This window comes from Lontra canadensis, unplaced genomic scaffold, assembly GCF_010015895.1.
Source record: "Lontra canadensis isolate GAN:19392208 unplaced genomic scaffold, GSC_riverotter_1.0 scaffold54, whole genome shotgun sequence".
NCBI classification, from domain to species: domain Eukaryota; kingdom Metazoa; phylum Chordata; class Mammalia; order Carnivora; family Mustelidae; genus Lontra; species Lontra canadensis.
Window position 1 is genome coordinate 9,654,271 of NW_022631048.1, and position 12,009 is coordinate 9,666,279.

The 12,009-nt window shown below is 48.3% G+C and overlaps 1 protein-coding gene across 2 annotated transcripts in view; it reads left to right on the forward strand.

Annotated features, from left to right (window-relative positions):
* The first annotated feature begins 860 nt into the window (after window positions 1-860).
* DDC (dopa decarboxylase) overlaps window positions 861-12,009 on the forward strand; it is a 77,603-nt gene continuing 66,454 nt past the window's right edge. Inside the window, exons 1-2 of one of the 2 annotated variants that reach the window (XM_032874998.1) lie at window positions 861-1,058; window positions 8,870-8,919. The gene's annotated coding sequence lies outside the window, so the exon portion shown is untranslated. The remainder of the gene's footprint in view (window positions 1,059-8,869; window positions 8,920-12,009) is intronic. The other variant, XM_032874997.1, reaches the window with a different exon arrangement.

Consider the following 12,009-nt stretch of genomic DNA (forward strand, 5'->3'; position numbering starts at 1 on the left):
TGCCTTCACGGATGCTGTTCCCCATAGGGTGCCCTTCCCTTACCCCTGCTCTGTGAGGACAATTACTTCTCTGGGCTCTGCTGACGTCGGGCAGCACAGGGAGCATTAGGATGTGTGTCTGTAGGGCCGACTTGCTCTTCCTTCTCCTTTCTTTCCTCCAATGGCTTTTCTAGAGGTTTATACTCTCCTCACTGTTGCTCTACTTCAGTCCAGGATCTCAGTCCTAACCATGAATCCTCAGTACCCAGCGCTGGCCCCCGGCCTATCCTGGGCCCCGGAGGCAGAACACAGAGAGTTCTTCCCTCCTCCAGCCTATGACAAGTGCCTCAGGCCATGGCCATTCTGTCCTCCCAGTCCGTGCCCAGTCCTTCCATGAATGGCCTGAACACGGCCTCACACCCCCTCTGCCCTTTGTACCTATCAAGCCCCAAGCTCAGGGCAGCTGCAGGTGCACCAAAGCGTCCAGCCCCCATGCTCCCTGCAAACCTCTCTGCCTGCTCTCGGTGACCCCTCTCAGCTGTGCTCTGGGTCCCCATAAAATTCTCTCGACTGTATTTTTTTCTGTAGATCTGTCAAAATCTCGCCCACGGTATTGTTCTCTTAAGCAGCGATTCAGCCGTGGGGAGGAAGAGTAGAGTGTGAAGACTCAGTTCTGGGGCTGCGGGGAAGGCTTCCCGCGGGCCAAGGTGGGAATTTGTGGGATGATCTAATGGGGCTGAAAAATTGAAGCCGGGGTGTTCGGGGGGAAACGTGGGCATCTGGTGATGGGCCCGTGGTAAGAGGGATCCACGCGGCTGGGACTGTAGATGAAATGAACTCGCTTTGAAGAATGAGCTTTCCCGGTAGGTTTCTCCAGATTTTCTTGACCTTTATCACCAAGAGAAATTAATGTTTAACCAGCCCCGGAGGCTGGGAAAGCAAGGACAGGGAGCCATCTGGATCTCGAGCTACAAAGAGTGACCTGTCGGAACACTGCTTGGCCACGTTTTCCTCAACCCCCAGAACGAGAGAGTCTCCTGACGGAGAACAGACTCAGAAGGAAGTAGGATTCCCAGCAAGTAAGTCCCCGGCTTCATACGTAATTGATGGTTATTGTTGGAAACCGCAACCTTGATTCCGGTCCCAGGGTACTGAACGTTTGCTTAACGTTAACTCACCTGAGGACTGGACGTCACTATTGGTCAAGTGCTGTTAGGCAAGGCTGTCGGGACCAAGGGGACTGACCCTAGGTGCTTGCACGCACACAGTCCTGCACGTATCTCGTGTGTGGCCAGGCGAGGGCTGGGGAGGATTTCCTGCCTGTCACTCGAGAGCGAGGACAGGACAGCATGGGCACATCTTGTCCTCACCACTCGCTTCCACCGCGGTCTTGGGTCCTTTGTTCCTCTGGGTCTCTGTTTCTTCCTCTCGACAATGGGGATTTTTCTAGCACCCACCTTGTCAGCTAATTGTGAGGATTCGATCTCATAATGTCCGGAAAATATCTGGCGCTTGGAAGGTGATAGAGAAATGGTGACTCTTCCCTTTCCTGTGAGATCTGGAGCATCAACGGTAACCTGAGAGGCTCCCTGTCCAGGGTGGTCTGAGGAGAACTGAAGGGTCTTTTCTGCCAACTTGCCCCGCTGGTTACAGTCTCTTCAGAAGGTACCGTTTTTGAGACTACCATTGCTTCTCCACCAGGTCGGAGTTAAAACAATGCTTCTGAGTGTTTAACCTGTGCTGGGACTCACCTTCTTCATCTTTAACATATCCTCATTGGATGCACGAGAAACTGAGTCAGGAGAGGTGAGAAGGATAGTCATGCAAGGCCTCCCCCCTTGCAACCACGAAACTGGCGCTTGGATGTTGTTGCGGCATAGGGTGGCCCCTGGGAAAGCATTGGATGTTTAAGACACTTACTGTGTCCCAGGCACAGGAGTCCCTCGGAGAGCAGGCAGTGGATGCTGGAGGGACGGGACCAGAGATGCAGGACTGTGGGCAGGAGGGGGACAGAAAGGGTGGACGTGAGGAACGTCAAGGCACAGCTGGAAAGTGACAAGTGCAGGACTGGACACAGGGTCGAAGGCTCTGGTCTCCCAAGGTGGCCTGAGGGCACAGCAGACATTATCTAGACACGTTTCCCTGTGCACAGCCTTGGGGGCCTGAAGCTCCCAGGTCTGAGGGTCCCTTACCAGAGCACGCTGTACCCCAGAAGGCAGCCTGTCCTGCTCTCAGTCAGCCTAGTGACCCAGCATATTGGGTCCAGGAGGTGACAAATGGCGCTCCTATTGCTGGAGTAAGTCATTCAAGGGTTCAGCCTCGCACTTGCCCTTAGGCTGCATACGCGTGTGGGATAGACGGGCACCCTAGGACTCTCCCAGAGTGGAATGATGACATTTTGAAACCAGGAATGTGTCGGTGCTGCTCAAAATTTAAATCGTGATTTCCAGACTTTCAAAAATCACTAAATAACATGGGAAGAAACACGGCCATCTGCTCGGGGGACCATCCCTGAACTTCACGACACCCCTGACTCCAGCTGCACGAGAGAGGCTCAAGGAGGCCGACCGCGGCTCAGACTGAGGAAGAAGAGCAGTGTGTTCCCATTGAACAAGGTCATTCGCAGTAATCGATTCACGGAGTCCATGGCTACATACGATGATGAAATGCTCAGTCCACCGAGAAGAGGATGCAGCTCTAGACAATATAACCCTAGTGGATGAACATAAATAGATCTTAAGTATATTAACCGTATTAAGCAAGTCTTGGCACAACTGGGGAGAAATCGACAAACTCACCCTCATAGTGGAAATCTTCAATGCATCGTTAGTGATGGTAGTAAACAGGATGATTGATCCAGGGAGCAAAAATATTAGATTTGGAAAACTTCGATAAGTAACCGTCTTGGTGTGGGGGACATAGATAGAAGCCTTCGGCAGAGAGCTAGAAAACACGCTTTCTTCTCAAGTGCGCGTGAAATGTGACAAAATTGAGGATGTAACCGGCCATCGCCTAAATCCCAACACCTGTCAGAGAATCGCTATCAGACCAGCGAGTTCTCTTGCTCCGATTCAGCTCAGGTCGATCCAGTTCTGTGAAGTTCAGTTCAGTTCCATTTTTTTTTTAAAGCAAAGATTGTTCCATTGGTCTGGAGTTGTTTTGAAGAGATAGACCATGTAACTGACACATCAAGGAAAAAAACAGAATGGAAATGAAATAATAATGTTTATTATTTTAGAAATAATGTTTGTTTTAGGCTTGAGATATGTATTGGAAGCTGAACATAGAAGAAAGCAGGTAGTTTTAAAAGCTAATATTAGAGGGATGCCTGGGTGGCTCGGTTGGTTGGGCTGCTGCCTTCAGCTCGGGTCATGGTCCCGGGGTCCTGGGATCGAGTCCCGCATTGGGCTTCCTGCTCGGCGAGGAGCCTGCCTCTCTCCTTGCCTCTGCCTGCCACTCTGCCTGCTTGTACGTACTCTCAATCTCACTGACAAATAAATGAATAAGTAAAATCTTAAAAACAAAGCTAATATTAGAAATTGAAAAAGGATAGATGTTGAGATAAGCAAGCAACTAAAGGGGCCAGAAAAATAACAGGATGAAGAAAACTGAACACAGGCAATAATAAAGATTAAGAGGAAACATGAATGAGAAAGGAAATAAAGGTAGATGAGGGCAGACCAACAAAGCCACAAGTTTTTCTTTTTTAAATCTAAAACAGAGATAGTCCTGGGGCGTCTGGGTGGCTTGATTGTTTGAGCATCTCACTCTAGATCTCAGCTCAGGTCTTGATCCCAAGACTAAGTAAAGACAAGAAGAGAGGAAAATAGGGAAATAAATAATATCATAAGAAAAGGGGGTTGTCATTTTAGGGACACCTGGGTGACTCAGTTAGGTGTCCACATTCTGGGTTTCGGCTCAGGTCATGCTCTCGGGGTCGTGAGATTGGACCCTACATCAGGCTCCATGCTCAGTGGGGTGTCTGCCTGGGATTCTCTCTCTAGCTCTCCTCTGCCCCTCCCCCTGCTCCTGTACTTTCTCTCTCTCAAATAAAATTTAAAAATAAAGCTTAAGAAAAAAAGAAAAGGGACATCATTATAGATTCAATCAAGCAGAATGATAATGATAATGAGTATATTATTAAAACAGACAAACCCTTGTCATTAAATGTAAAAATTTAAAATTACATTTCGTTTACATTTGGAACAACACCACGGAGAAACAGAAATCCTACTGAACGGTCCTGAATAATAAATAAATTGATTTATGAAAAATATTTCCTCAGACAAGAAGGAGAGGCAAATGATTTCTATGTATGATTTGTCACACCCTGTCAGTGATTGGGTAATTCCAAATTTCAAAATTATATAAATTCCTTCAGAGTATTAAAAAAGGGGTTATCCTCCATCTATGAGATCACAGAATTGACTCTAAAACTAGAGAAAATCCATATAAGCAAGAAAAATTACAATTTTATTCATGGGAAGGAAGTAAAAATTCTATGCAAGTGGCTAATACACCGTAGTTTTATCCGAAGCATAAAAGGATATTTGAAAATTAGAAAATGTATTAATGACATTCATCATATTAACAATTTAGATTAAGAAAACTATATGATTCGCTTCTCATTTGATGCAGAAAATACTTTGATAAAATTAAACTTCAATTTACTATAAAAGTAGGAATAGAAGAAATCTTCTAATAAGGGTTTTCCAACAAAACCCTGTTATTAATAGTGAAATTCTAGAAGCATTCTTTTTTTTTTTTTTTGAAGATTTTATTTATTTATTTGACAGAGACACAGCTAGAGAGAGAACACAAGCAGTGGGAGAGGGGGAAGCAGGCTTCCTGCTGAGCAAGTAGTCCAATGCGGGACTCGATCCCAGGACCCTGGGATCATGACCTGAGCCAAAGGCAGTGGCTTAACCAACTGAGCCACCCAGGTGCCCCTAGAAGCATTCTTTATAAAATCAACAAGATGAGGATGTTCACAACTGCTTCTGTTCAACAATGTCAAAGAGGCCCTAGAACAGGGCCAGGCAAATGAAATTTTTTTTTTTTAAGATTTATTTGTTTGAAAGAGAGAGAGCTGGTAGGGCAGGGGGGCAGAGGAGGAGGAAGAGAATCCCAAGCAGAATCTGTGCTAAGCGAGGAGCAGACATGGGGCTCCATCTCATGACCCTGAGATCGTGACCTGAGCTAAAACCAAGGGTCAAACACTCAACCAACTAATCCACCCAAGTGCCCTAGAACAATTATTCTTACTAGTACTGTAGCGACAATTGTCGATCTTTCTTGGTTAACTGATTGAGTGCATCATTTAAGAAATCCTTCCTACTCAACGTCATAAAAATGCATTTCTGTTGTCCTAAAAGTTTGCCTCTCACAGTGAAGGATTTAGTCTATCAGAAATCTGTTTTTGTATATGGATTAAGAAACAGGTTTAACTTCATTCTTTTCCCAAGTAGGTGACCAGTTGCCCAGAACCATTTAAGACTCTGTTCTTTCTCAGGGCGCTTGGGTGGCTCAGTGGGTTAAAGCTTCTGCCTTCAGCTCAGGTCATGGTCCTAGGGTCCTGGGATCGAGCCCTGCATCAGGCTCTCTGCTCAGCGGGGAGCCTGCTTCCCTTCCTCTCTCTCTCTGCCTGCCTCTCTGCCTACTTGTGATCTCTGTCAAATAAATAAAATCTTTAAAAATATATATATATAAAAAAACACTGTTCTTTCTTTATTGATCTGCAATTCCACATCTGTCAATTGTCCATGTATTGGTGGGGTTTTTTCCCAGCTCTCTATTCTGTTTAATTGGTCAGGCATCTATCCTTGCATCAAAATCATGATTTTTTTTTTTTTTTTACAGTTTCATCTGTCTTGATAAGTAGAGCAAGATGGGAATATCCTTCTTTCTGCAGATTATGCTGGCTCTTTGTAGACCTCTGCTTTGGCATTTACATTTTAGAGTCAAATATCTGTGTTGGGATTTAGATTGGAATGATATTGAGTCTGTGAATCACATGGAGAGAAATGGAAACGTTTACAATATGGAGCAGGCATTTATTCCCATTTTTAGATCTACTTGAATGGGTCCCATCAGTTGTTACAAGTTTCTTCATCCAGGTCTTACAAGTCTTTTGTTAAGGTTTTGTTAGATTCACTCCTATTGTCTTGTTCTTTTTTTTTAATGTTTATTTTTTTATTTTTATTTTTTTTATTTTCTTGTTCCTCATGAAGTCCTGTCTTGCCATGATCGCAGTGGGTGGGCAGAGCAGCAAGCCCAGCCTCCGGAGCCCGAGGTCTTAAACCTGAGCTGAGTCTTCTTTTATTTTTTATTTTTTTTCAAGAATGTATTTATTTTAGAGAGAAAGCGGTGGGGGAGGGGGGAAGGGGCAGAGAAAGAAAGACGATCTCAAGCAGACTCCCCACTAAGCCTGACACGGTTTCCATCTCACAACCCCAAGATGATGACCCCAGTGGAAACCAAGAATTGGACGCTTAACTGACCACTCCACCCCAGCGTCCCCTGTGCCTTCTCTTTAAACACTTGCATTAGGCAGGGCGGTGTGCTGCCTGAAACCTTTCAGTGATTTTGCTTTCTCTGCAAACGCAGGCTGGGTCTCTGGATTCAGGGCTCCTGCCTGGGCTGTGCCCCCTCCACCAGCTTTGCAGCACTGGTCCCGGTGGACCACTGTGGATTTCTCTCTCTGCTCTTTCTTTCATGGTCTGCCTCCCTTCCTGGCATGCCACCCAGCAAGCAGATCTGCTGCGTCCAGCATGAGCACAGGCTGGCCTGCTGGCGAGGAGTATGCTTGTGTGGGACCTTGCCACATTTCCTAACCTCTTTGGGCCTCAGCTTCCTCGTCTGTACAATGGGGATGAGAATATCTACCTTGTGAGGCAGTTATGAGGGACTGAATGATTTTATGTAGAAATGCCTGTAATGAAACCTTTACAAATGTATTTTTTAAAGGACTTTATTTATTTATCTGAAAGAGAGGCAAGAAAGGGCATGAGCTGGGGAGAGGGGCAGAGGCAGAGGGAGAAGCAGATCCCCTGCTGAGCAGAGAGCCCGACTTGGGGCTTAATCCCAGGACCCAGAGATCATGACCTGAGTTGAAGGCAGATGCTTGACCCACTGAGCCACCCAGGCACCCCAAATGCCAGGTATTACTATAGTGACTCTTTATGGAATGGAAGATATCTCTCGATTCTCAAACCCCCTTGTCCAGAGGTCTGTGCTGGGCTCAGCCCCTCACCATACCTCTGTCCCTCTCTGCAGAGCCTCCCTGTCTTCATGCAGGGTTTACCTAGCAGTGTGCTGAGACCCCAGAGCCCTTCCCAGGGCTCAGCTGCCGCTGACCCAGCCAGGGTGATCTCTCTTCCCTCGGAGAGTCTGGTGCTACCTGCCCCTTATCTGTAGTAGCCCCTCCCAGGGCTGGGGGATGAGAAGCATCCCAGCCTCCTGCCCCCACCCAACCACGGAAGGAGGAATGAAGCTGTACACCAGGTGCGAGGCTCCTCACCAGCCCCCCATCAACCCCACACCTGCCGCAGGCCCAGCCCCTCCCCTCCAAGGATTCTGCCCCCAGCCAGCTGGCCGGCGTGTACTGCACGTGTGTGCGTGCACGTGCGGTGGGAGCAGAGGAAATGCACGCCCCTCCTGACCTGGGTGGGCTCTGCCAGGCACACTTTCCAGGTTCCCAGGGCTCTGTGCACACCTTAAAAGAGAAATGAACCCTGCCCGGTGTACTGCCCTGATCAGTCTACCTGAGGGGATGGAGAAGGAAGCCCAAGAAATCTTGCCATTTGCGATGGGCCTTGAGGCATTGTGCTAAGTGAAATAAGAGAAAGCAAATACCATATGATCTCACTCATATGTGGAATCTCAAGCACAGATCAAACAAAACAAAACCCAGAGTTCTAGATACAGAGAACAGATTGGCAGCTGCCAGAGGGAACTGAAGGGATGGGCGTGTGGGGGTGGGGAGTGGATGAAGGGGTCAGGAAGTGCACACTTCTTGCTATTAAAGAAAGACGTCCTGGGGACGTAATGGGCAGCTTGGGCAGCTGATCCTATGGTATCAACTTGGAGAGGTGACACAGGTGCCTAGACTCAGGCTGGGGATCAAATGTCCGATCACTACACCGTATGCCTAAAAGTAACACAATATTGTACGTCAATCATGCCTCAATTAAAAAAGAAAGCCAAGTGCATTATTGCACAATAGTTACAAACCATTAGAAAATCTATCTTTAATAGGTGTTTTTAAAAATATTCTCCTTAAAAAAAAAAAAAGACATTTGTGTTTTGAACGCTATAGGCTTCTTTTAACCAAAGAATGGGATTTTGAATCACATGAATCGGATGAAACCCTCACCTGCGTCTGCCGCTCTCTGATCTGGACTAATGGGTTTGGCAGTGATGCGTTCTGGGTGGCCCGTGCACGGAGGGGCCCCGGAGCCGCCCACCACCCCCAGGCAGCGGGCTCTGATGGCCCGGGGCTGGCCAAGTGAGTCCTCCTCGCTTGCTTTGCCGCGCTGGTCCTTCCTCCTTGACAAGCCAGGACGTTCTGCTGCTGCTCTGAGGTTGCCCTGAAGGTCTCCGCGCATCTGGGTCCTGCGCAGAGCTCTGGAGACACACAGCCCTTTCTCTGTGGCCTTTTCCCTCTGCCCCCCATCCCCTGCTCCCCGCCGCCTGCAGTCCCCACTGTCTCCGTGGTCCTGCTCTGCCCCCACCCGGCCCTCGAGTCTGGGGTGAGGAGCAGGAGGGCGGGAGGTGGGAGATGCTGCTGCCAGGGAAATGAGCAGAACAAGCTGCTCTGATTGGCTTTGGGGAGGCGGACACTGTCTATATAAATGGCAATCACATCCTCTGTGTCTTTGAACTGTCACAGGGAGAGGAGAGAGAAGAGGGAGCGAGTGAGCAAGCACCGCGGGGCTGCCTGTGAGTACTGCTCCTTGTCCTTGTAGCCCGGGGGACCAGCCCCACTGGACAGTCCAGCTCCTGGATGGCTGTGGCACTGGGGTCTGGGGACCAGAGGTTTACCTGTTGCTTTCAGCTGGCGGTTTTCCTCCAGCTGGCTTAGGATGGCTCAGCATCCTGCTGTGGGCCGGTGGGCACACGATAGGAACTTTTTGCAAACATAGATGCCAACCCAAATCACCTGCCTTTTTGTGTGTCTCTAAGCAACAAGTCAGGGAAAGAAGCAGAAACTTCTGATGGTTTTTTTAGCCCGTGTTCTCTGAGCCACAATAGCAACATAACAAAGCTAGTGGAAAGGAGCTTCCAGGCTGGTGCCTGGTGCATTTGGAGCCCAGGGAGGCCGGGAGATGGGGTGGGAAAAGGAGATGGCTAGGAACCAGGTGGACCCAGGCTGCGTGGAGGGCACTGCATGTCCCCTGCCAGGGCTCCTGCCCTCAGCGTGCAGGAGAGTTAACAGTCCTCCTGCAAGATGGTTGTAAACACCTGCTTTGATGTTTGTAAGGGGCGGGGCACACAGTAGGTGGTCAATAATGAGACTATGGTATTAACAAGCCAGTCACCAGCAGGTGGGAATGTCAGAGGGGGGTGAAATGCTGCCCAGTGCTTTCCTGTCCCAGGGAATATTGTTTTCTCCAGTTTCCAAGGGAAGTTCAAGCAAGTGATCCAGGTCTTCCCCCCTAATCCTATTTCTCTGTCAAAAACTCTGAGAGCTGGGTGTTCCCCCTTGGTTTCTCCTTCCAAATGGGCAGCATTTTCCGTTCTGAAACAGAACCCATTGCAAAGGTGCCAGTTACAGCATCAAAGCTGGCCTCTTTGGGTTTTCCACGCTGCTGGAGAGACAAACAAATCCTCTCTGCCTGGGGTGTGGGGGTGCAGTTCCCCAGCAAATACAGCAGACATCCTGGAGCAGTTCTGACAGGATGAGTGTCGGGATGGCTCTGAAAGGGAGCAAGTTTGTGTCCTTTACCGCAGCCTCTTTCTCTCTTCTGGACATGTGCTGGGGGTGCCTCTGCATACAGCCAATTTGATGAAAAAAAAAAAAAAACCTCTTACAAATCAGATAAGTAGCTGGAGAATTTATTTACATCTGTTTTCCCCTCTCGAGGATGTGTATCATTCTGAAGGTTTTACCCTATAACCTTAGAAACTGAGTCTGGTGGCAAGTTTGGGGAAAGACTCCAGGAAAATTAGACTTTGCACATTAGAGAGGTTGTGAAGTGTCTTGAGTTGCTCATTAACATTTCTGGGGGGCGATGCTCAGGGCATCAGGGGGCAGAGCACAGGCACCGGGCCTCAGCGGACCGGGTCTGGTGTTCCAAGGGCACAAACCCACCAGAGAAACTGCCTGTAGCCGTGTGGGCTGAGACCAGCCACCTGCTTCCCTGAGCCCATTTCCTCATTTCTAGGTGGGGATAGTATTGTTACTTTGCAAGGCTGGCGAGAAAGATGGGGAGGACACCACTGCCCTGTGGAGGATAACAATTTCAGCATTTGCTTGGGTTTGGAGGAGGTGGTGGAAGCACTTCTCCTCGGCCGCAGAGGACCTCGAAGTTGGTCAGATCAGATCAGAGCTCTCCCCTGTGCACCTGCTCCAGCATGTCGTGAAAGGGCAGCGCCCAGACCACACTCTGGGTGGCACGCGCTGCCTCTCCAGCCCAGACCAGAGCCTCCTCTGGGTGGGCAGAGGCAGCAGGTGGCTCAGGAGCCCATGGCCACTGGCCACAGCTGTCAGGGGAGGAGGCTGGCTTCAGCCTCCACAGCATAGCACCAGCCCCCAGTGCTCCCGTTCCTGGTTGTATAGCCTGGGTCAGGGCACCAGCCCCTCTGAACCTTGGTCAGACGACGATAATCATACTCACGGGCTGGGTTGTTGAGACAGTAAATGAGATAGGGCACACAACAAGCCTCGCAGAAATTAGGCAGCAGTGACTCATCTGGTTTTTCCGACAATAGGATATGGCAATCCTGGGTCAGCGTGTGCTTGAGCTCTGACTTGGGGAAGCCTCAAACACAGATTTTTTTTTTTTTTTTTAACAACACTGGGGACAGACCAGCAACCCCCTCCAAGGAGCAAGAGGGAGTCCGCAGTCAATATTTACCACTGACCCGATTTGTGAAAAACAAAACAAAACAACAACAACAAAGAAAAACGGAGACTCCCCGAAGAATGTGCCAAAGCCAACTAACTAGACTCCCGACAGCAGGTGTTGTATATTTGGAAAGATGATAAATCAATATGTGAGTTAGCCACAGGCATGACTGCTATTAAGAAGAAAGCAACCAACCAGAACATAATTTAATAGTCTTGAGTCTATGGAAAAGGCAGATGGTGGTGGCCTTTTGTGACCTATTAATGTGACTATAAGAGAGCAAGAGAAAGGGGGTGAGCATTTTAAGGGTGAGGAGAGGGGCTTTCCATGCCAGGAAAGTGTCTTCTGGAAGAGAATGGAATTAATTGGAAAGGGGAGGGGCGACATTAAGAATCAGAATGACTGGATGGTTCTCATACAAACTTTTCAGAATAGCAAAGACAAAGGAAAGTGATAAAAATTTTTAAAATTTCAATTTTGATTGAAAAGAAGTTTAAATGTAAAGTGTGAGCCAATGATAAAAGCCAGCAGAGATGGGGTGTTCGTGCTTGCTGTGCCGAGGGGCGGGTGACATGTTTGTATCATCCCTGTTCTTCTGGAAAGAAACAGACAGCGTGCAAAAGAACAGAAAGCCTTACACCTCTTAATTCCATTTGGGAATTGACATGTTTGAGGGACAAATTCAATAGGAAAACCAAGCAACGTGGCTCACAGCGGCCGCAGCCGATGAGGGACAGGCGACCCGGGAAGTCTGCTTAGCAGGTGTTAATAAGGGTACATGTGTATGCTTTATGAATACAATGTTGCTTGCTGTAATGGGGCCAATGCGAAGCATAAGTGAAAAAAAGGAACCAAATAATACACATACCTTGGTGACCACCGTCCAAATTGTCCAAGGCCAGGTATAAATCGGAATAATATCAACAAGTTGGCTGCCCCCATATTTTTCTTCTGAAATTGC